Source organism: Prionailurus bengalensis, chromosome C2, assembly GCF_016509475.1.
Source record: "Prionailurus bengalensis isolate Pbe53 chromosome C2, Fcat_Pben_1.1_paternal_pri, whole genome shotgun sequence".
NCBI lineage: Eukaryota > Metazoa > Chordata > Mammalia > Carnivora > Felidae > Prionailurus > Prionailurus bengalensis.
Genome location: NC_057350.1, coordinates 159,016,804 through 159,041,603, shown reverse-complemented (window position 1 = coordinate 159,041,603; position 24,800 = coordinate 159,016,804). Strand labels below are relative to the sequence as shown.

The 24,800-nt window shown below is 42.3% G+C and overlaps 1 pseudogene; it reads left to right on the top strand.

Annotated features, from left to right (window-relative positions):
* On the top strand, window positions 1-24,506 carry LOC122491057 (annotated as a pseudogene).
* Window positions 24,507-24,800: the final 294 nt, after the last annotated feature.

The following is a 24,800-nucleotide window of genomic DNA, read 5'->3' as shown; positions in this document are numbered from 1 at the left end:
ATGCTTCCATTACTCACAGTCCTTTGCCAAATTAGGTCAGTGTCCAGGGCACTGGCTCCTTATGCCACTTGGGCTTATGCCAAAATTTGGTGCAGATGCCTGAGCCTTAATGCGTCAAAGTGGAGACCTTTAAGCTGATGATTTAGCCATTACTATGGGGCCAAAGGGAATAACAGTGACTATCGAATAGAACCGGGAAAGTCCAAAATAACAGAAGATGGTGTGACCATTGCAAAGTCCATTGACTTAAAAGATAAATATAAAAATATTGGTGCTAAACTTGTTCAAGATGTTGCCACTAACACAAATGAAGAGGCTGAGGCTGGTACCACTACTCCTACTCATACTAGGACACTCTTTTGCCAAGGAAGGCTTTGAGAAGATTAGCAAAGATGCTAATCCCGTGGAAATCAGGAGAGATATGATGTTAGCTGTTGATGCTGTAATTGTTACGCTTAAGAAGCAGTATAAACCTGTGATAACCCCTGAAGAAATTGTCCAGATTGCTGCGATTTCTGCAACTGGAGACAAAGAAATTGACATTATTTCTTATGCAATAAAAATGGTTGAAAGGAAGGGTATCAGGGTATCATCACAGTAAAGGATGGAAAAACACTGAAGGATGAATTAGAAATTATTAAAGGCATGATGTTTGATTGAGGTTATGGTTCTGTATACTTTATTAATACATCAACATGTCAGAAATGTGAATTCCAAGATGCCCATGTTCTACTGAGTGAAGAGAAAATTTCTATTGTCCTGTCCAGTGATCTGCTCTTGAAATTGCCAATGCTTACTGTAAGCCTTTAGTCATAACTGCTGATGATGTTGATGGAGAAGCTCTAAGTACACTGGTTTGAATAGGCTAAACGTTGGTCTTCAGGTTGTAGCAGTCAAAACACCAGGTTTGGGCAACAACAGAAAGAACTAGATTAAAGACGTGCCTATTGCTACTGGTGGTCTAATGTTGGGAGAAAGATTGACTATATCTTGAAGATGTTCAGCCTCATGACTTAGGAAAAGTTGGAGAGGTCATTGTGACCAGAGATGATGCCATGCTACCCAGTAATTCCACTACTGGGTATTTGCCCAAACAAAACAAAAACACTAATTCAAAAAGATATATGTATCCCCATGTTTACTGCACCATTATTTACAATAGCCATGATATGGAAGCAACCTAAGTGTCTGTTGATAAATGAATGGATAAAGAAGATATGATTATACATATATATAATATTATATATATATATATATATATATATATATATATATATCACAGGTTAAGATCACCAAAACTAAATAAAACCAAAATTGGAATGGGGATGGGAGTGTGGAAATTATGCAAAAATAGCTTATGGTTTGATTTTTCAGAAATATTTACCCTATATTACAAAGGTGTTTCATACAGCTTGCATATCACAATATTCCACACACAATGGGATATTTCTTAACCATAAAAGGATGTGATCTTGCCATTTGTGGCAACGTGGATGGACCTAGAGGGCATTATGCTAAGTGAAATAAATCAGACAGAGAAAGACAAATACTGTATGTTTCACTTATACATAGAATCTAAGAAAACAAAGCAAATGAACAAACAAACAGAAAAAGCAGAAACAGACCCATAAATACAAAGAGCAGACTGATGATTGCCAGAAGGGAGGGGGTGGGGAAGATGGGCAAAATGGATGAAGGGGAGAGAGAGACACAGGCTTCCAATTGTGGAATAAATAAATCACAGGGATGAAAGGTACAGCCTAGGGAATATAGCCAATGATATTGTAATGATGTTGTATGTTGACTGGTAGCTATACTTTGGCGAGCATAGCATAGTATATAGAGTTGTTAAATGACTATGTTGTATACTAAAACCAATGTGACATTGTATGTCAATTACACTTCAATAAACTAAATTTTTAAAAAGTATCTAGATTCAGTGGTAAAGAAGAAAAAAAGGAGTTTCTGTTTGGGATGATGAAAAAGTTCTGGGGTGCCTGAGTGGCTCAGCTGATTAAGCATCCAACTTCAGCTCAGGTCATGATCTCATGGTTCATGGGTTTGAGCCCTGCGTCAGACTCTGTGGTGACAGCTCAGAGCCTGGAGCCTGTTTCGGATTCTGTGTCTCTGTCTCTCTTTGTCCCTACCCCGCTCGCATTCTCCCTCTTTCTCTCTCAAAGATAAATAAGCACTAAAAAAAAAAGTTCTGCAAGTGGACAGTGGTGACGTTTGCACAACACTGTGAATGTACTTAATGCTACTGGTCTATACAACTCATAAAAGAGTAAATTTTATGTCATGTATATTTTACTACAATAAAATTATGCAAAAATAGCTTATGGTTTATTTTTCAGAAATATTTACCCTATATTACAAAGGTGTTTCATATAGCTTGCAATGGCTTACTGCCAGGAGTCCCTCCACACTCCCATCCCCGTTCCAATTTTGTTTTTATTTAGTTTTGGTGACCTTAACCTGCTTCACTCAGATTTTCTGCTGCATCAGTTAGAGGGTATTTTCTTCCACCGTATGAAATAGGAATAAAAACAGCCAAGGCATGTCAATGCTTCCGGCTCAGGAAGTACCTTCTCATCTCCCCACTTATGTGATCACTGAAGACAATACTGAACTTGGCAATAAGTCACCTTAGCAGTCCCATTGACTTACCTCTTCAAAGACAAATATTTGGGCCAAGTGAAAACTACCTGACCTCTTGTTTTTCCTTTAGTTTTTTCTTGCCTCTCTTGACATGTTTTTGGCTTTCACTATTCCTATAGCTGTATCATTGCAAAGGTAAAATGCAACTATTGAAAAAATGTTTAAATGTTTATGTCTAGACTGTCAAAAAGGCAGATACATATTCTTTGACCTACTACTTCTAATACAGAAGCCATGATGTAGTACGAGGGCGTTAGGACCCGGGAGTCCTGGGGTCTACCTTCAGCCAGCTGTGTGGGCATGGGCTTGCTGAGCCCCCTCTGCCTGTAATATGAGTGGGTTGGCTAGAGGACCCTAATGATCCTTTCACATTTAAAATGAGAAGATAAAAGGTCCTGGAATGTCGAGTTGCCTGACAAAGATTCACTCTCCCCTCTCACCACAGAGAATATATCCTATTGTGTAACAAAGATATTCTTTATATGACATTTGAAAATCTTACCGATTTAAGTGTCATTCATATCAAAAGCCTTGATGTTTTAGAGTTCTATTTTTTCCTATGGTTGTTCTCTGTCAAGAGGAATTGGCTACATATTTAGGGCCCAGGGCAAAATGAAAATGCAGGCCCCTTTCTCAAAAATTATGAAGAATTTCAAGACAGATGAAATAGAGCATCAAGCCATGCACAAGGCCTTTCAGAACCTGACTGCACAGGTCACATGCTATCTGTCCATGTGTAAAAAGGCACCCCCCCACACACACACTACTCCACCCCTGGGAAAATATTTAAGTTGACTGTGCACCTTAGGCACATGGAGCGGCTAGGTGTGTGGGTTGCATTTTTATACACAAAGTACACAAACAAGAAGTAAATCTTCCAACCTGCCATGTAGCTAGTCCCTCATGAGCGGGTTGTTGCAATTAGTCTCTGATGAGAGGCTGCACAATGAAGTGAGAAGTCTGCAAAAATAGCCAGATAAAAGACTCAGATTCTTCATTTGACAAATATTTGTTGAGCATCAAATAATGAACTTAGGCATGTGCTAAGCATTCCATAGTGCACAGATAAATCTGTTGCCCTGGGCCTTTCAGTCAATCTTCGATACCTTGGTTCTCTGGGTTGTTAGATGGGAACTAAGGAATCTCTTACCTAAAAACCTTTAGGAAGTATGGGCTCAAGAAATTCAAGTTGAAATATCAGTTATAGTTATTGCCTTGTAAAATTTTAAGGATGATATCAGCTTTAAAATGATGATGTTACCAAGAGTAGACAATGAACATAGACTTTAGGGTCTAAGGGTAGCTTGTGATATTTTTCCTTAGCTTTTTTTTTTTCATCTGAACAACTTAATGGGAGATTCCATGTCCAGAAACCATAACCAGGTCCTCCAATGTCTACTATGAATTTACAGAATTTCCTCCTCGAACTTCAAAGACATAAAAACCAATAATGAGGAACTTTCTTGCATACCTGGCTTTACACAATCGATGTGTTCCTTAAAAAAAAAAGAGTCAACCGAATTGTTGGAAACTGAATTATATTTGAAATGCTCTAAAGAACTTGGATATTAAAAGAAAACCTGCGTTGAATCCTTTTGTACAACAAAGAATAATTTTTATAAAGCAAAAAATTACCCCTAATTTGCTTGATGTGAAAACTCAGGCTTAAGCACACAGTTTTGTGACTGTACAAATGGGAGCCCATTTAGACACACAATGGCTTCCCCTCTTCCTTTCAGCCCTGAGGAGGTGCAGGTGGAAGGAAGAGGTAGGAAGGGTGGGAGATGTCAGCATTCTTTACAAATGTTCACAATCCATTTCCTACTTGAATGAAAAGTATTTTCCTAAGCAAAGGAAGACAATAAGACTCAGAGCCTTCAATGAGATCAACACTGATGTGACAATGGGCGCACTTTTCAGGAAACACACTGTGAAGAATAACAACAAATATTTAAACTCAGAATTTTAGTCAACTGAGGTGAGGCAGTGTGATGTGGGAGTTCACAGGTCATCCACCCCATGGCTTTCAAATTGTAACAGGCTATGCTAGATTCAGCCAGATATCTGTTGAGAGATACACAAATTCTGAGACCCCACTCTAAGAGGCAACAGATTCATCAGTCTGATTTTCTTCCCAAGTCATTCTGATTTCAATGCACACTTACATTTCAGAACCACTGATTTACAAGCCTCACCTTAGAAAAGGGAGTTGGTAGAGGTTCTCCTCCGATGCGTTGGATGTGGCTCTGTGCATGTGACGGTCCCTGCTTGTCTCACTCTTCTGCTTTGCTCTTAACCTCTTCTTCCGATCTCTTGGAAACTGAGACAGGTAGACCTTTTCCTTTCTTTTTCTGTTTGGATGTCTTATCCCTCTTTATGATTTCATCTAAGTCTTAATGGCTGACAGAAGTATCTTGCCTATATTAGTAGAGAACCCTGTGAACATTGACTCCCAGGGTCAGGAGAATGATAATGTAAATAAGAACTAGAGGAATTTGAAAAATTAGTCTTTCTGAAAAATTAGCCAAGTTTTGTGACATTTTGTCCCCGTGTGGTTCCCCAGAAGAAGAACATGAGATAATGATTCAAGTGTACTTAGTTTATTTGGGGAATGACCCCAGGAAACACCAACATGGGAGTGAAGAATGTACATGTGTTGGGAAATGAAGTGAGGCACTAAAGAGAATATAATCAAGAAGTTACTGTTAAGGGAGCATAAGGCAAGCTGACAGGCCGCAAACACCCCTCCCCCCAGCCCCCACCATGGGATATGTGAGATATTCCTCGGAACTCCTGGGTGCCCAAAAACAAGGAAGGGGGAAAAAAAACAAATTGTTAACTGATAGCGATCATAGTCCTGCAGGACCTAAGTCTCCATAGCTCCTCCGTGGTGATGTGGGAAACAAAGGCAGAAGGAAACGGCAGGTAAAATTAAATTTCCTTATAACCTGCAGCCCATTGACAAATACTTGAGGCTGGCAGAGTAAAAAGTTTCTCCAGGAGCTCCCTACTGTCTTAATGTTAATGCTTTGCTAGAGGGAAAAAGAACCCTTAGCTTGACAATAACAAGCCCCCCACTATCCTGTGAGCCTTCTTTAGCAGATGAAAATCCCATTGGAAATTTCCCCTGGACTTCACCTCCCCCCAACTCCATAGTATACAACCAGTCTCTCCTCCATGGTCCTGGGGCAGCTCTTCCTGCCCACAGCTTCCTGTCCCATGGTTCAATAAAATCACCTTTTTGCACCAAAGACGTCTTCAAGAATTCTTTCTCGGTCATTGGCTCCAGACCCCACCTCACTATCAACCCCCAAAACTTCATCAGTTACTACCATGAGCAACTGGGCTTAGACCCTCTAGGAACTCAAAGAGCCAGTGTAGAACGCTGTGTAGTAAAGAATTAACATTACCCAGAGAGAAGTCTGGCCTTTGCCCTTGGCTACTGGAATGTCCTGCCTGAAAGAGTGTCCCTTTTTGCCGGGCAGCTTTGAACACCAAACAGTGTAACAGTATGATTTATGGTGGTCTTAGGGCCAGATGGTATCAGTTTTGCCCCTAGGGCAACTAGAGACTAAAGGTCAGGTACACAAGCAGTATGTGACTGAGTCCCAATAAAAACTCAGGGGGCTTCCCTGGTTGACAATATCCCACGTGTAGCATCACATATAGTAGCTGGGAGAAGTTAGTGCTTTCCATGACTCCATTGAGAGAGGACAACTGGAAGCCATATGCTTGAACCCTCCTGGACTCTGCCCTATGCATCTCTTTACTTGGCTGATTTTAATCTTGTTTCTTTTCTCCATAGTAAATTGTAACTCTGAGTATAACAGCATTCTGTAAACTCTGAGTCCTTCTGGTGAATTATTGTAACGTGGCTTTGGGAACCCCCAAACTTGCAAATCGTGTCAGAAGTGAGGGTGGTCTTGTGTGAATGTGCTCCCTCTAAAATTGCAGCTGGTTCTAACTCTTGTAAACATGCAACTCAGAGTCGCTCCATTCAAGAGGCGAGTGATACACACTGGCTGAAAGCCTCTTCTAGGCAGCGTTAATTCCCTGGCACTGCTGGTCTGGTACATGGGTAGCAAAATGGGCTCTAGGTGTGAGCAAGCCCTAGGCATAGAAATGCCCATGTTGGCGTTTGAAGTCAGCAGCAAGTACTGTGAGAGTAAGGGGATGCGGGCGAGACACTGGCAGCATCTGCTGATTGTTTCTAATCTCTTCCCCCACAATGTGGATGACGTGATGCCCTTAGGACAGGGATCAGCAGCTTATGGCTTATGTCAAATTCAACCCACTGCCCGTTTTTGTAAATAGTGTTATTGGAACACTCATGTTTATTAGAAATAAACATTTATTGGAATAAATAGAAACACTTGTTTATTTATGCATTATCTTTGGCTGCTTTATGCTCTAATGTCAGAGTTGAGGAGTTAATAGCATACACTATATGGTTGGTAAAGCCTAAAGTATTTACCATCTGGCTTTTTACAGAAAAATTGCCAATCCCTGCTGTAAGACAAAGATTAGCAAAGGAAAAAAAAAGCACATCAATAAATTTTAAAACTGGACCCTGTAGCACAGTGAACCAAATGTCATGAGAAAGGTATAAACTAGGGGCAGCCAGCACTCACTACCCTGATGGGAAGTCCATGAATGCGTCACTGAGGAGATAATGTCTGTGCTAGGTCTTAAAAGATGAGTAGAAAATTAGCACATGGGAGGGAAGAGATTTTAATAACGAAGGTATAGAGTTGTAAAGACATGAGGGCCTGCGGATACATGGGAAAATGAAGAAGCTCCAACGCTTTTGCATGACTCCAGTGCAGACATTGAGTGGTGAGGTGGGGAAGGAGATGGGAAGGCCCACTGGTACTGGATTTTTAGTAGCATAAAATCCAAGCTCCTCAGCATGGCTGGGGACTGAGCTTCTCTTCTGCCCTCTTCCTCCTGCCTCTAAATAATAAAATAGGAAAGAAAATGGAAAGAAAAACCAATAAATCCATAACTATGCTGGATAAAAACAAGGAACACTCTTGGTGAATCAGAAACTGTGAGAAATCCTCAGCATGTAAAAGGCAAATGAGACAGGATCGAAGAAGGAATGGTATCCTAAAAGTTCAACCAAGTAAAAAATGTATATCCAAGGAAATGGAGTTAATAGAGAAAACAGATATGGAAACCAATTTGACAATAAATTTCATATATTTTTTAAAAATAGAGAAAGCAGAGTAAATTTTTAAAGGGTGTTACACCCATTAAACAGAAACAAGTAGAATCTTGGAAATAAAATATATCAATTGTTGACATTAAAAAAAAAAAAGCAGTCAGTAGCTAGCCTGAATAACAGAATGAATAGAGTCAATGAATTGAGTTGAAAGATGGAATCAAGAAATTCTCCCTACTCCCAACATAAAAGGAGTAAGAATTGAAAGTATGAAAAAAGAGATAAAATGTGGAAGATGTATTCAAAATTTTAAATGTTCATCTAATGAATAGGGTTTCTAGAAAGAGAAAATTAAGCTGTAAAAGGAAAACATTCCCTTACATAAACTTTAAAATGATGAGATTTTAATATGATAAAAAGGGCCCACCAAGTATATAGCAGGGTTGCCGAAATACACACACACTCACATATAAATTTAGACAAATTGTAGTGAATTTTCAGAACACAAAAGAAGAAATCAAACCCTAAATCTTCCAGAGATATTACCTACAAGAGAATAATGATTATATTCATATCAGATTTCTTACAGGCCACCAGGGTCACAAGAAGGTGATGGGGTAACATCTTTGAAGTTGTAAAGGCACAGGATGCCAAACTCTCAAGTAAGTGTGGGATTGGAATGACACTTCAGGGATGTAAGCATTCGCTTTATCTGAAAGATGTACTGAAAGACGTATTCTTACATAAGGAAAAAAATGAATCAAAGAGAAAGAAATCGGATACAAAAAAGCATTGGTGAGAAAAATCCTTAGTAAGATTTATCGTTAGACTAAATAATGGTTGATGATAAACAAATTTGATAGAGGAAGTAAATCAGAAGGTGAGAATGATATTAAGAAAGGAAAAACTATGCCAAATACTTTATCTTCTTAGGGCAAGGATATAGATAGTGAACCTAAAAATTATTAGGTAAATACAAGCTTAAGTGTGTGTGTTACAATTTCAGAATAATAACTAAGAAAATAGAGTACATCTAATAGACTATCAGAAAAGATAAAACAAAAAATGCAATCAGGTCAATAAAGGAATAGGGAAACAGAAACAACAAAAAATGTATGAGAAAGTGAAAACATAAAATAAGATAAAATGAACCCTAACATATCAGTAATCAAAACAATTGTGAATGGTTTAAATTCACCTGTTTAAAGATTAATAGCTTAATAAAGCCAGATAGATACTGTTTATAAGGGATACACTTAATATGACATGTGAAAGTTGGTAGTTAAGAAGGATAAGATTGACATATAATCCAATAGCAAAAGACCCCCCAAGTAACCCAATTTAAAAAATGGGTTTTTAAGGACCTGAATAGATATTTAAATATATTAAAGGCTAATAGGTACATGAAAAAATGTTCAACATCCACTAGTCATTAGGGAAATGCAATAATATGGTACAATAAGATGTCACCTCATACCTGTTAGAATAGCCATCATAAAAAAGATAAAAGACAATGAATGCTGGAGTGGATATGGATAAAGGGAACCTTGTGCGTTGCAGACTGGGATTTCCACTATGAAAAACAGTATGGAGTTTTCTCAAAAAATTAAAAATAGAACTACTATATGGTCCAGCAGTTCCACTTCTGGGAACATTTCCAAAGGAAATGAAAACACTGTCAAAAAGATATCTTCACCTTCATGTTTATAGCAGCATTATTTACAATAGCTAAGACATGGAAACATCCTAAATGTTCATTAATGGATGAATGGATAAAGAAGTTGTTATATATAGAGAGAGATATATAGATATCGATATATATTCCATTGTGTATACATATGTGTATATGTATATTTGTGTACCTATACATATTCCACTGTGTGGAATATTATTCAGCCATAAAAAGTGAGGAAATCCTACCCTTTGTAACAACATGGATGGATCTTAAAGGCATTATGCTAAGTGAAGTGAGTTAAAGAAAGACAAATACTTCATAGTCTCACTTGTATTTGGAGTCTTAAAAAAAAAAAAAAGAAAACCCAAGCTCACAGAAAAAGAAAAATTGTCCACATTAAAAAACTACAGTGTGATAAAAGATGTTATAAAGAAAATTAAATTGCATGCTATTGACCTAAAAAATGCAGTTACATTGCAAAACAATGAATTGATATAGAGGTATATAAAAATTACCAACCAAAGAAAAAAATCAATACAGCCCAATTAAAAATGGGGAACTATGAATAAACAGTTCATAGGAAAGGAAAGAAAAATCACCAATAAACATGTGACAACACTCAATCTCAAGAGTAATTGGGAAAATAAAAATTAAAGTAATGAAGAATTAGTCTTATCCAATCCAATTATTTAAATGTTATATGTTGATAAATATCCTAAATTAAAGCAGGTAAAGGACAATTGCATCCTCTTGTAGATTGTTGTTGGGTGTGAATAATAATAGCTTTTTTAGAAATCTATTAGGTAGTATACTTTAAAATTTAAAAGAGCAGAAATCAATGAAATAAAAATTGACAAAGAATAGAATAAATTAACAAAACTAAAAGTTGGTTTCTTGAAAAGATCAACCCAACAGCTAGACAGATGAAGACAAAAAAAAAAAAAAAAGAGGAGAGAACACAAGTTACCAATATCTGGAATGAAAGGAAGGATATTGCTACCAGTCCTACAAGCACAAAAAGGATAATAAAAGAATATTAGCACTTTTATGCCAATGTATCCGACAAATCAGATAAAATGGAAAAATTCTTTCAAATTTCTTGACAAATACTAATGACCAAGGTGGACGTAAGATGTAAGAGAAAATTTGATTAGCCCTATAAAGTATAAAGAAATTGAAATAATCATTAAAAAAAAAAAACCTGTGGCACACAAAGTTTTAGGCCCAGATAGTTTCATTCATGAATTGTACCAAACATATTAGAAATAACATCAATCTTATACAAACTCTGTCAAAAAATAGAGGAACAGGTAATACTTCCCAGATTATTTTGTGAGGTTAATTTAACCCTAATACCAAAATATCACAAAGGTATTCCCCCCAAAAATTTACAGGCCAATATCCCTCATGAATATAGATACATATTTCCTTAATTAAGTATTAGCAAATGGGGTCAAACATTACATTAAAAGAATAATGTATCATGACCAAGTAATGTTTATCTGAGGATTACCAGGTTGGTGTAGCATTAAAGAAAATCAATCACTGCAATTCATCATATTAACAAAATAAAGACACGACCCATATGATCATCTGAATAGATGCAGATAAAGAATTTGCCAATAGCCATCATCTGTCTGTAATAACAACTCACAGAAAACCAGAAATAGAAGGATATTCCTCAACCTGATAAAACAATCTATTGAAAACCTATAGTTAACATCATGCTTAGTGGTAAAATTTTGACCGTTTCCCACTAAAACTGGTAATGGGGCAAGAATGCCCACCTTGACCACTTCTATTCACCATTGTACTAGAGATGCTAGCCATTGAAGTAAGGCAAGAAAAAATAAGTAAAGGACATAATATTTGGAAAGAGGGGCATACAACTGTCATTTTCAGATGACATAAATTCAATAGGAGTCTATAAAATAACTATTGAACTCAGAAGTTAATATAGTAAGGTTAAATATACCAAAATGAAATACATTTTTATGTGCCAGCAGCAAATAATTGGAAATGAAATTTTAGAAAATGAATTCCATTGCTTGAAAAAATATAAAAGTAAAATATTTAGGATAAATGTTAACAAAAGCTATGCAAGAACTTTACACTGAAAACTGGAAAATATGCTGAGATAAATTTTAAAAGACCTAAATAACTGGTAAAATATATCATGTTAATTAATTGGAAAATCCAATATTGGTAAAATGCGAATTACCCCTAAATTAGTCTTCAGATTTCTCTCCATTTTAAAAGCAGATGTTTTTAAAAAGAAATTAACAACTAGATTTTAAAATTTATATGCAAATGCAAATAACCTTGAATATCCAAAGCAAACCTGAGAAGAGATAGCAAAGCCACAAAACTTACAATCAAGACAGAGTCATACTGGTATAGAGGTCAGCAATTAGGTCAATGACACAGAACAATGAGCCCAGAAATACATTCAAGCTTATGAAGCTGCTTGATTTTTAACAAAGATGCTAAAATAATCCAATGTAGAGAGGATTTTTTTTCAACAAATGGAGCAGGTTATCCATATGGGAAAAAAATAAAATTCTATTCTAATTCACTTTATACTTCGAAACTATCTCAAGACAGCTCCTAGACCTAAACATTGAAGCTAAAACCATAAATTGTTTCTGAAAAAAAATGAAAGCATATCTTTATGAATTGGGGTAGGGATATGTTTCCTAGGTTACAGAAAGCAATAACCTTTTAAAAAATTGAAAAATTATATTTTATCAAAATTTAAAACATATCATGAAAAGACACTGTGAAGGAAGTAAATAGGCAAGCCACAAACTGAAGAAAATATTTGCAAAACATGTAACTGACAAAGGTCTGAGATTCCGCCTATATAAAGAAGTTTGAAACAAAACAAAACAAAGGAATAAATAAAAAGCAGAATCAGACATATGAATACAGAGAAGAAATTGATAGTTACTAGAGGAGAAAGGGGTGGCGAGGGACAAAATGAGTCAAGGGGTGTGAGAAGTATGGGCTTTGTTATGGAATGAGTGAGTCATGGGAATAAAAGTCACAGCGGAAGGAATATAGTCAGTGATACTGTAATAGCAATTTATCAAGACAGATGGCAGCTACATGTGTAGTGAGCACAGCATACTGTATAAACTTGTTGAATCACTATGTTGTACACCTGAACTAATGTAACATTGTGTGTCAACTATACTCAAATAAGACAAACAAATAAATAAATTCCCTTAAGACACAGATACAATATAGTAAACACACACACACACACACACACACACACAGTTAATGTTGAAAACAATTGAAAGACAAATACTGGAGGGAAATGGGCAAAAGACTTGAAGATGCCTTACAAAAGAAAATACAGGACTATCCAACAAGCACTTGAAAACGTTTGCTGTCAATTGCCATTAGAGAAATACAATTTAAAATCACAGTAAGATACCGCTATAGATCTCCCAAATCGGCTCAAATTAAAAAGCATGATAATACTCAACGTTGGTGAGGATGTAGGATTCCATTTAAATGATGTTCAACAGGCAAAAGGGTGAAAAACAATTCAGGAAACTCAGTTGCTTCTTTGTGGGGGGAGGGGAAGGGACCAGGAAGTGGAATGAGGAAACCTTAAAGGATGTTTATTTTCTATATTTTGATGGATCTCAGCGTGACAGGGGCATAACATCTGTCAAAACTCCGTGAACGTTCACTTAATATCCGAGTATTTTATTGTACATGAATTTTATGTAAAAAGAAATTAAGACTCTGAAAAATATTTGACAGTAGTCAACTCGATGCAAGCGGAAGCATTTAGAGGGAAGTGAACTGTTTTCTCAAATTGGAAACGCATCAGAAAACTAGAGGGAGTAGTGGATTGATAGAGAAGTGGGTTGGATGTATCATAAAACAAGTATACAAAAAATGCTAATGGTGGAATGGTAGATAGTGATACATTGGTACTCACTTAAACTTACTTTATCTTTGCTGGTTGTTTGCATTAGAAAATAATAGATACACCCTTGATCCACTCCGTTTATGTCTAGTTTTTATCCCGGAGAGATACATTCCACGTGTGTGCCAAGAGGCCTGTGTAAGGGTAGCCACTGTACTACTTTTGTGATAGTGGAAGAAAATAAAAGGCAGGTGGGGGTGAGCGTGTCCATGGTTAAATATGCCATGGTATAGTCACACGGCAGAAAACTATGCAGAAGTTTAAAAAAGAACGAGGTAGACTTATACGTGCTGACATGAAAAGATCTCCGAGGAAGCAGAAAAAGAAATCACAGAATATGTATGGCTTCCCCTTTATGGAAAACATTTAACATCCAGTTAACACGACATATGTATAAATATATATGTGTGTGTGTGTATAAATGACTAGAAAAAGGTCTAGAACATGAGTTAGCATATTTTTCTTTTATAAAGGGCCTAGTGGTAGATACTTGTGTTAATATTACTTCTGCTGAGGGGCACCTGGGTGCCTCAGGTGGTTAAGCATCGGACTCCTGGTTTCTGCTCAGGTCAGGATCTCATGGTTCCTGGGTTAGAGCCCCGTGTCAGGCTCTGTGCTGATAGTGCAGAGCCTGCTTGGGATTCTCTGTCTCCCTCTCGCTCTATCCCTCCGCTGCTGTCTACCCCTCCCCCACTCATGATGCACGCTCTCTCTCTGTCTCTCAAACTAAACAAACATCTTGTTTAATAATATTACTTCTGTTGTAAATACTTTCCCATCATAGTATAAAAGTAGCCACGGACAGTATATAAATGAATAAACATGGCTGTCTTTCAATAAAACTTTATTTACAAAATCAGGTGGTAGGCCAGATTCAGCCTGTGGTCCATAACTTGTCGGCTCCTAATCTAGTGGTGCGATTCATTGCAGTGAAGGCCCTGATTCTTCGTTACTTCCTGTGTCTGTACCCTTTGCTATGTGTGTTCGTTTCCCCATCCCTTTCTGTCTCTGACTTCAGTCATGTGATTTGCTTTGAATCCATGGGCTGTTGATAATTTTGATGCGACTGGAAGCTTGAGAGAGACCGGTGCCAGGGGGCTGGCTTGCTCCCAGGCCTCTTCCATTACTCACAGAACATACCCAGGCTAGCCTGCTGGGGGAGGAGAGTCCAGTCTCCACAGTTCTCCCAGACGAGGCCATCCTAGATCGGCTGATAGGTGACCCCCTGACTTGTGGGCAAACCTGGTCAAAATGAGTAGGGCTGCCAAACTGACCACAGTAGACACGAAGCGAGAAATGTCTGTTGCTGTCTGCCACCAGAATGTTGTTTTGGATGTTGGCTAACCAACACAGGAACAAAACGTGCCCAACTAACAACATCGATGATTTTTGAGGAAGGGAGGTGGAGGTGGCTTCTGCAATTGAGAAAGGAAAGAATCAATTTTAAGAAAGAAAAGTTGTGTAGTGATGTTCGGGGATTCAGGGGGGAAAAAAAAGTTCCAACCAAGGTTCTTCGGAGGTTCAGGCACAGACACGATTAAAAAACCAAGCTCTATCTGCCACTTTTTTTCTTCTATCCTTAGTGTCTTTTAATTTTTTTATCGTCTACCTATAAATATGTCCCAGTCTTTTATATTCTAAAGAACACTCTTGCCCTTGTACCAATGTTTTATTTAGCTCTCTTCTTCTTTTAAGACTTCGTGTTATAAGTAGCAAAGGAAATAATGTATGCATATGCCAATAAAAGTTCAAACAGTACAGAAAAGCCCAAAATAAAAAATAAAAGCCTTTCCTGGCCATCACCTCTCTGCTAATACTGCTCCTGGAGCCAAGAACTTTAACATGATTCTGCTCTCATTTTTTTTCCCAGTAGTTATCCACATTTCTTCTAAATAGCATTTCTTCTCTATAGGAGAGATCCGGCACTTGGCCAATGTATTCTAGTCCTCTGCCCTCACTCTGCCTTCACGCATATTGCGTCTTTTAAAACTTTTAGGTCTTTTGTTTTTATACTTTATACCTTTACATTGCATTCTCAAACATCTATTTCCCTTTCTAAATAGTGGTTTTTACATTTTTGTTAAAGTCATATGTCCACCCAGTTAAAAGCAATAGCCCAGTCTTTCCCACCTTCCAGTTCTACGTCATCCCCTTTCCAGAGGCAGATGGCTCACAGAGCACCTGGGGTCTACTGCAGTGCAACTCCAATCGCTTCTCGGTCTTTTTGCTAAGATCGAGTGTACTGAAACGCAACTCCTGATGAGTAGGTCTACAGATGAGGCTGAGAACCCACATTTCCAGCAAGTTCCCAAGTGCCACTGCTGCCGCCAGCCCATGAGCCAAGTCCCGCCTCTGGGACATGGCCGGCATGCCAGGGAGGGTGAAGGGGCAGCCTCGGTCCTTTCCGAGCCTGGTTCTTCGTCTGGACCAATAGTCCCAAAGTCTTTATGCTCCTCAACCCCTGGCAAAGGAATCTTTATACAGAAACCTTCCTAGTGGGCTTGTTGGACCTACTAGAGTTCCCTGGGTGCCGAATAAGAACCAAAGCAACCCTTGTAACATAAGGAAAACGTAGAGAAGCTATCTAGAGGCAGATGCTGTTCTGTTTCTGCTAAACGTCTTTCCTCTCTATCAATCAAATTCCCAGCTTCTACCATTAGGTCATGGTACCTAATTATATGCATAATTATAATAGGCATAAGACATTATATAATTATAGCATATAAAAATCAAATATCTGGCACTTTCCCTTATGGGTTTCATCTGCATTCTGGAAAAATAAGTAAATAAGGACTTGGAATGGCTCTAATAGAAGTCGTACATTTGCACTGCTTTGGGTTCCCCCAGAAGCAGACCTTGCGATGAGACTCACGTACAAATAGCTTATTTGGGCAGTGAGACCAGGAAATTCCAGGAGGGCACTGGTGAAGCAAGATGCGGGAGTGAAGGCAGTCAATAAAGGATGTGGAGCGGCCAGGTTACCACTGGACGGCTCTGCAATTTTATTCTTTGAGCAACTCCAAGAATAAACGTAAAACATATGCCTCAGATCTGTCTCACCCGACGGCAAAGTTGCTGGAGTATTTGTGCAACCCTTCCTCGGGTGAGGGCTGCCCCTATGGGAAGTGAATTCCCTGACACTCAGAGCCTGCTATGAAGCCAGCAGCGTGGGCACAAGGCAGCAGAGAGAGCCCCCGGGAAAAGCAAGGTGGAGGCCGGAAGCTGGAAGCCTGGCCAAGCCCCCAACCGCTTCAGGTAACTCCCTTCGGAGGGGAGTCCTTCAGCCCCCTGTTTACCCTGAAGTCCTGAAGCCTGTTTATCCTCTCCTGGCCCTATCTGCACATTAGATGCTGCATATTAACAGCTTCAGAGAAGGACTGCAGCAGACCTGCACCTGACCGTGAGGTCAGCTGTCTCGCCAGCGTGAGAGGGGGCAGGGATCCAGGTGTCCTGGGACCAGGGCTTGGAGGGCAGCCCCAGGTGTGGGGACCCCTGGCCTGGAATCCCCGGGGTCTCACACTGTGAAAGAATCAGATCTGTTCCTCCCTCTGTAGAATTGACCCTGTACCCTGATCGTGGCTTTATTTCCCAGGAATATATGTCAAGGAGATAGATCTGTGGAGAAAAACTGTCCGGAGGGGCTATTTTCAAAGGAACTATTTTAAGGCTGTCCTTCCCGTCCACCACATCCTGACGTTTGGTATATTTAGCATCAGGCACAGACAGGGCTAATGGGTTTTTAGTTGCAAATCATTATCATTCAAACCACTGCAGTCTTTCTTTTTTTTTTAATTGCAACTAAGTCACGCACACATGCACACAACACACATTAATAGCTACCTGATATTTATACACGAAAATGCTTCCAATAAAAGCAACTCTGTTTAAACTTACAAGCCTTTGCTATTGAACCCTTTATATTTGGGGGAGGGGCTAGCGCTGCAGGTTAGCGGGTATTGCCTTCACACTGTGCATGAAATGCACATGTATTTGGTCAAAGAAAAGAATGCACAAAAGGTGGTTTAAATTGACAGCCCAAGACAGGAGTAATTTAACATGCCATTCTTTGCCTCCCGCTCTGGTAGTTGTGGAGCACTGCTGATTTGCCTCACTGAATACAAATTTATATTGTCCCGTCCATTAATATGGTTGCTTTTCATCCCATGAATTAATCTCCTTTTGCGAGCACAATGAAGACTGTAGAGTAACGGGTTCCAATGTCAGTATCAAAACTGCAAGAGACTTGGGCTTTCTGATGGAGTCTCATTCGGATGCCGCCCCACGAGCTTTGCTAATTACCTGCAGATAACACAGGAGTCAGCAACCAAGAGCAGTGCCCACAGTTCGCCACAGTCCTGTGGCCACCACGCCAAGGCTCGACTTCCCACTTCCTCTGATGACGGATTTGGTGAATTTCCGGTCCTTGGCCTCTCTGTTCTGAGGTACTAACCGGGCTTCAGATTCTCCACCGTCTTGAAAATTGCCTAGTATCACAGTCTGGACTGGGTTTCGAATGCTCCGCCCTAGGCTGGACCCACATTCTCTGAGAGGAGACATTGTTCTTACAGGTTTCTGTATCCCGCAGTGGCTTGCACAATGCCTGCCGTAGGGCACTCAAACAAGGCGGGCTGGAGTGCAGATGTAGTATGTTGGAGCACGTCACGGAACGTGGCAAGAGTGTAAGCGTGCCACAAGGCGTGGTAGGAGCGTCTGTGCCACCAGAGTGTGGTAAGGACGTGTGTGAGCACGCCGTGGAGGGTAGTAGCCACACTGCGGCGTGCAACCTGCATAGGGACAGGCCCCACCATCTTGACAAGATGGATCCATTTGAACAAGCATTTCCGTCAGCAGGATGATAGGCTGCTAATTACTGAGGCTTAAATGTGATAGCAGTGGTTCTCGTGGTGTGGTGTGGGAGCATCAGTAATATTACCGGAAACTGGTTAGGAATGAAAATTCTAGGGCCTCACCTAGACCCTAGAAACTCTGGGCAGTGAGGGTGGGGCCCAGCACTCTGGGTTTAGCATACCCTCTGGATGATTCTAGCGCATGGCTCGGCTCCAGAGCCCCTGCACTAGAGATTAAGAACTCAGGTTCCGGAGCCAGGCTGCCCGGGGCTACAATCACAGCTGTTCAACCTTGAATAGATTCCTCGATGCCTCGCAGCCTCAGTTTCCTCATCTGAAAAGTGGGGACATCTTAGTTTGTGTTTCCCTGAAAGTAGACCCAGAGACAAAGATATGGGCCAAAGTTGTTCATTTGGGATAGGACCCTGGGATACTCCCGGGAAGGAGTAAGGAGAGTAAACAGGGAAAGAGGTCAAACTAGATCCCGAGTGGCACCGGCAAATCCCACTGGGGATCTCCGAGACGGTGAGGGCTAAATGCCCCACATTAATGACTCTAATTAGCCCACCAGGAAGGTGATTCTGAGCTGTGTTCAACAAACTCCCCTTCTTCTCCCATTAAGAGTCACTTGCTGGCTGTCAATGCTCTGACATCTATCAGATGTCACAGAGTAAGACGGACAAGCGTAAGTGCCTCCTTCAGACCTCATGGAAGTGACCAGGCCTGGGTGAGGCGAGCAGCCACATGGTCTGCTAGCCCCACACGCTGGCTTACTGATTAGCCTCTGCCTGGCCTCCTTTGCAACCATTCACTTCGGCACGACCCCAAAATGGCAAATACATGGGCATTGCTTTCAGTCAGGTCCCCCGAGAGGCAGACCCCGAGATAAGAAATTCAAGTGCAAGTGGTTAATTTCGGAGGAGAGCCAAGGAAGGCCCTCGAGGGGATTGGGGAAGTGAGTCAGTGTACAGAAGCGGGTTTCTACAGGGTGCTTTTCTCCACAGGAGGTCTCCATGGAAGGCAACCAAGGCCTGGTTCCCACTGGGGTCTCTGAGACACTCTTCAGGACATACCTCAGTTCTATTGCTCTTCAAGGGCTGCTTCCAGGGTCAGCAACTCTGCAGCATTTCTGGCCTCCACTGTCTATACACACAACATGCTCCCATGCTCCAAAATGCCCTCAGGCAGAGTTGCAAGTGCTCACTGGGTAGCTCGGGTGTAGAGGTGAGCGCTGTGCCCTCCAGGCTGGCACCCATCACTTCTGTTCCCTGTGTCAGGGACATTTGGGGCTGTGTGCAAACAGGAAATGCTGTAGGTGTCCCCAAGACTCTGGTACAGTTGTGTGTGGTTGTGGGCCCACTGAGCCTGAGGTGGGGCCCTCTGGCAGCTATGGGGCTGCACTTGGATCTTCCCTCAAGAAAGGACTCGCCCTCAGCTAGGAGGATGCAGTGAGCCCAGGCCCCCCCATCTATTCATGCCCAGCTGATGACTGAGCATGGAGAGTGCTCTAGGGCCTGACCATCTGGCCCAGCACAGAACTCTTCTAATGGCCACTCTTTGCTCTGGAACACTCCTTTAGGTTGCCCAAAACTTGGGCCACTTGCACACCAAGTGGATGGTCTTGCTGCTCAATCCTGCTTCTTCGCTTTTATTGCTCACAGGTGTTACTTCTCAATAAGCGTTGCATGTATGCTCCCAAGTGGAGGTGGTGGAGGGACAAAGTTTAGCATCAGTGACTCTAAGTAAAGAGTACATGCGTGTTCCTTGTCCTAGTCTCGCAACTTTTCTCTACATGTGAAATTTTAAAAAGTTAAATTTGTGGGAAGAAAAACAATCCAGAAACTGGAAACTTCTTTGAACATCACTATCTCTGGCCTCCTGCAGTGGGCCTGGAAGCAGGCTGCATTGTCTCCTGGGCAGTAGTGAGTACAAGACAAGTGAATTCTCTGCCTTCTGTGGAAGACTGAATGAGTGTTTCACCCTAGAGCAACAGATCAGCCTGGAAGTTCAGCTTAGGAGGCACAGGGGCGCCATCCCACCCTGAAACAGTCCAATGGCAAGCCACTGTGCCCAGCACGGCTCCCCTGTTTGGGGTGGGGAGCTGTGCACATGGGCTGAGTGAGGGCCAACTAGACACAGAGCCTGGCCGGTGGGCAGAAAACCCTCCACGGTGAGTGGCTTGTGCAGAATTCAGGAACCGACTGGAGGAGAGGTCAGCCCAGAAAAGAACCAAAAAAAAAAAAAAAAAAAAAAGATATGTTGGATATCTTCTGAGAATCTTTAAACAATGAAAAAGTAAATCTCCTGGGAATAATGAGACTGCCAGTCAGCTCAGTTCTCTCCAGGGTAACCAGATGCCCCATTGTACGTGCTACAGTCCTTGCTGGTCCTTGTGTCCAAACTCAGAAGGGTCCTGGTTTGGATGCTCAGTGATGTGGTCACCGCACTTCTCTCCCTTCTGGTCATTCTTGTCATTCGTTGGCCAGATATCTGCTGTAGACCTGCTGAGCCAAGGCTGTGAGCTTCTTCATGACAGGAATGGCAGCATGGTTTCCCAGGCTCAAAGAGGAGGCCATGACCCTGTACTTTTGTTGCCCATACATGGCAGGGAAGAAAGGGCAGGGGGGTTCCAGTCAGACAGAATGAGGTCCGGATAGATTCCAGTCCTGCAACTCAGCACTCCGGACCTGAGTAAATTGCCCTCCGTGACTCAGTTTCCCATCTATAGAATGGGAACATCACATATTGCGTATCTTTCAGAAAGCTGTATGGAGGAGTTATAATGAATGGAAAGTGCCTGGTGTGCAATATGTTCCCAATAAAGGGTGTTTTTTTATTAACAGGGAGCCTCCTCTCTGGTCCTGCAGTTCAAGCCCCGCCCCCTGTGGCGTGGGCCACCTGCATGTGGCCCCTGCACCCACATCTTCCCCATCATAGGTCCTTTCTGCTTTGCCCGCAGGGCCCAGGGGAACCGGTAATGGCAGCTTCTGCACTGTGCCCGGCCCTGTGCCACCCCTCCCATTCATGGTCACGGCTAATCCCTGCAAGTGTCCTTTGAGATTGGTACTACCATTGTTGGGGACCAAAGGCAGGTCACCCCCGGACGGGCCACTTCTGCAAGAAGATTACTTTCGGTTAAAAAGCAATCAGGGGTGCCTGGGTGGCTCAGTTGGTTAAGCATCCGACTGCAGATTTTGGTTCAGGTCATGATCCCATAGTCATGATCTCAGGGTCGTGAGATCAAGCCCCTCATCGGGCTCTGTGCTGACAGCATGGAGCGTGCTTCTGATTGTCTCTCTCCCCGCCCCCCCTTAAAATCAACAAACAAACATTTTTTAAAAATAGCGGATTCTCAAAAAACTCTTTATGTCCCCTACAACTGCCTAAAAGTTTAGATAGAAGACCTGCTCCAGGAAGAGTGCCATCACCATAGACAAGTTCATTGTATGAACTAGGTACGGTGGACAGGGGAGGAACCTGGCAAGGCCTGCTTTTTGGTTTTTGGTTTTCTTAAGGCCTATTTGATCTGTCCTCTATGTCCCATTGTTTCCAAGTGGCCCAGCAAACAGGTGTTTACCAAACATTTACTCTTTTTTTTATCTTCCTGTGAATTGTATTCCTTCTCTCTGAAGTTCCAGACCCTTGTCCCCTTCTCTTAGTTTGGGATGACATAACCACCTCATTGCACCTGTCTTTGGAATTTCGATGTCTGTGTGGATTCCCCGTACATATGCTATGAAATTTGATTTCCCCCGTTAACCTCCAGTCTCATGTCAATTTGCATCTTAGTCCAGCTAGAAGGACCTTGGAGGGGACAGGAATTCTTGCTCCCTGACCATTTCATAGGTGAAGAGACTGGGGCCCAGTGAGGGGTATGGGACTAGAGACCATTATCGTGTGCTACCATTCCTCCTAGGGCACTGTGTGGTTTAGACAAGTACAGCAAGACTGACTACATAATTGGCCAGGCCCAATGCAAAGAAAATGTGGACGCTTTCATTCAAAAATTATTAACAACTTCTATATGGTGACAACAGAGGCTTGAACCAGTTCGGGGCCCTTTTAGTGTGGGGTCCCAAGCAACTGCATGGGTCACAGGCCCACAAAGCCGGTCCTGAGTATAGCCCTTGGATCAGTAGCTGGGGGGAGCAGGTGAGGCCTCAAGGGCAGGTGCAAGCACTCGAAAACATGATGCTTGCCATGTTGCTATGCATGCCACACGGGGAGGGATTTTGCTTTCCTCCTGGTGGCAGAGGAAGAAGGAGGATGCCTGAGAGGTAAAGGAAAGCGTTGACCACGTTCATTCGTGTCCTCGGGAGAATCTATTAAAACATTCGGCAACTGTAGAGACTGAGCAAAAGCAGAGGCAACCCTGAGAGGCATTGAGAACACAAGGCTTGAGAATTCATAGAAATCATAGGGAGGGCTGCGGGCTTCCACAGGGACTAGGGGGCTGGAGCAAGCTTCCTGGCTGCGTGTTGGGTGAGGTTCTGGGGCTCCAGACTGTGTCTACAGGACAGTAGGAGGGGCTCAGTGGGGGCACCTCTGCTCCTCAGTCCTGTCATGTATCAGTCGGATATTGGGATTCCACATGGAATCTGCAGACTAGAGGGTCACGCTGCTCTCTGGCCAACCACTGAGCAGTGGGTGGCTGCGGGTGGAGGACTGTCCCCTGCACCACTTGCACAGGCGTCGGGCCGTTTCTTAGCGAGCAAGTCTGCAGTGTCTTTGGCTCAGCCCAAGGCCGGCTTCCTGAGTCATCCTGGCCTGACGGAGAAACACAGCCTCCCGCTGCAGGTCTGGCTCCCTTCAGTGTCTGTGAGTCCAGCAGTATCACTGGAGAATCCCAACGGCAGGTAATGTGAGCAATGTCTCCGGCATCTCCTTGGAGTGGTGCGTATAATCCCTGTGAAGGTCTGCAAAGTTCATGGGCATCAGGCCTTTCGCTTGGTGGCTTTTATTCACATGTGAGAATCATCTCAAAGGCTTCAGGCCAGATCCAACTCATAACTGGTATGTTATTTGGCCTGTACGGTGTTGAAAACCATGTAGGTATTGAAAAATCAGAGATTCCATATAAAATTTTGAATTTGGGGCTCCTCTTGAGAGAAGCTTTTGGCAGCCCTGGCCATTTTCCTGCATGTGGCTAAACTTACCCGGGGCAAATGCAGCAGCAGGTGCCTCCTGAACCTGACGTCAGTCCTTCCCGCACTATGGTCCCCACCCGACCCGCAGCACTCACTTTGTCGTCATCATCTGCACTTGCCCTTCCACTGGCGCTGTGCCAGGGATGCACCTGGCATCCCCACACATCTGCCCCGGAGTTTCGGACCTCAGATGTCACTGGGCACATCTCTCATCTGAGCATGGGTTTCTGGCCAGGGCTTAGAACTGTGTGAGTTCGCTTAATTTTAGAGTCAAACATTTCATCTTGCTTTCCTGCTTTCTGCCTTCGGTCCTTCGTTCCTTCCTTTCTTCTTCTTCTTCTACTTTTTTTGCTGTTGTTTCGGATCTTTGTGACGAGAGTGCATGCTATGAGTATGGGTACTTAAGTCTAGACTTCTGCTGGGTCAAAGGGCTTAGGCTTTGCTCGCACTTTTCATGGATCTTCCCAAGGGCTACCCGAGCCCATTCCTGGGGCTTTGAATCTTTGGGTCCCCATTCTGTCTCTCGCTCTCTTTCTCTCTGCAACGTGAATACAGGAAAAGTCCTGTGTGGTGGATTATCTCATTAGCAACGCCCTCATAGGAGAAGAGTCAATGGATGCTAAGCATGTCAGTAATTACGTTTTTGGTTCGAGGCCAGAGCCCTCTCTCCCCCCTCGGCGGCTTGCCAGCTCCAGGGAGAGACCACAGGCTTCGACAGCCCTGCCTAGAGAGCTGGGAGCCCCAGCCTGCCACTCTAGAGAAGTGAGCTATTTCTGAGTGTGTATGTGGGAAGGGTGGGAAGGCGGAAAGAAAAGTGAGAAAATGTATGTAAGCAAATATTTCAAGGGAAAGAGGGGGAGTCATCCTGAGACAGCCTTGTAAAATAATTGACGAGATCCTGCCAGAATGAACAGCAGGCCCCGTGTCCCTTTGTAGCCCAGGAGACATCACTGACTGCCAGCTGCAGTGTCAGTGCCGCCTGGAAGTCCTCGGGAAAATGAAGCCCGTCTCCGTGCCCTTGGCACCCGCCTGGGACTGCACGTGGCCTGAGCCGCAGAGACGACTGTGATCTACTCCCCTGCAGTTTCCCAGGACCGTGCCTGGAATGTGGAGGGTATATGGCAATGCCAAAGCGACTTCAGTGTGGTTTGCTTCCGGGAGCAGTGACGAGGACAAGAGAGGCGGGAAGGAGTGAATTTCATTCTTTAATATGAAAGAAAAACAACCAGAGAAGCTTGCGGCTGAACAACAATCATTTCTTCCCACCAACCCCTTCCCTGTCTATGCACTCAGCAGATTCGAAAACTAGCCCCCTGCCCGCCCTCCCTCCTCCACCTTGAAGGGGCAAATTGAAAAGGTAACC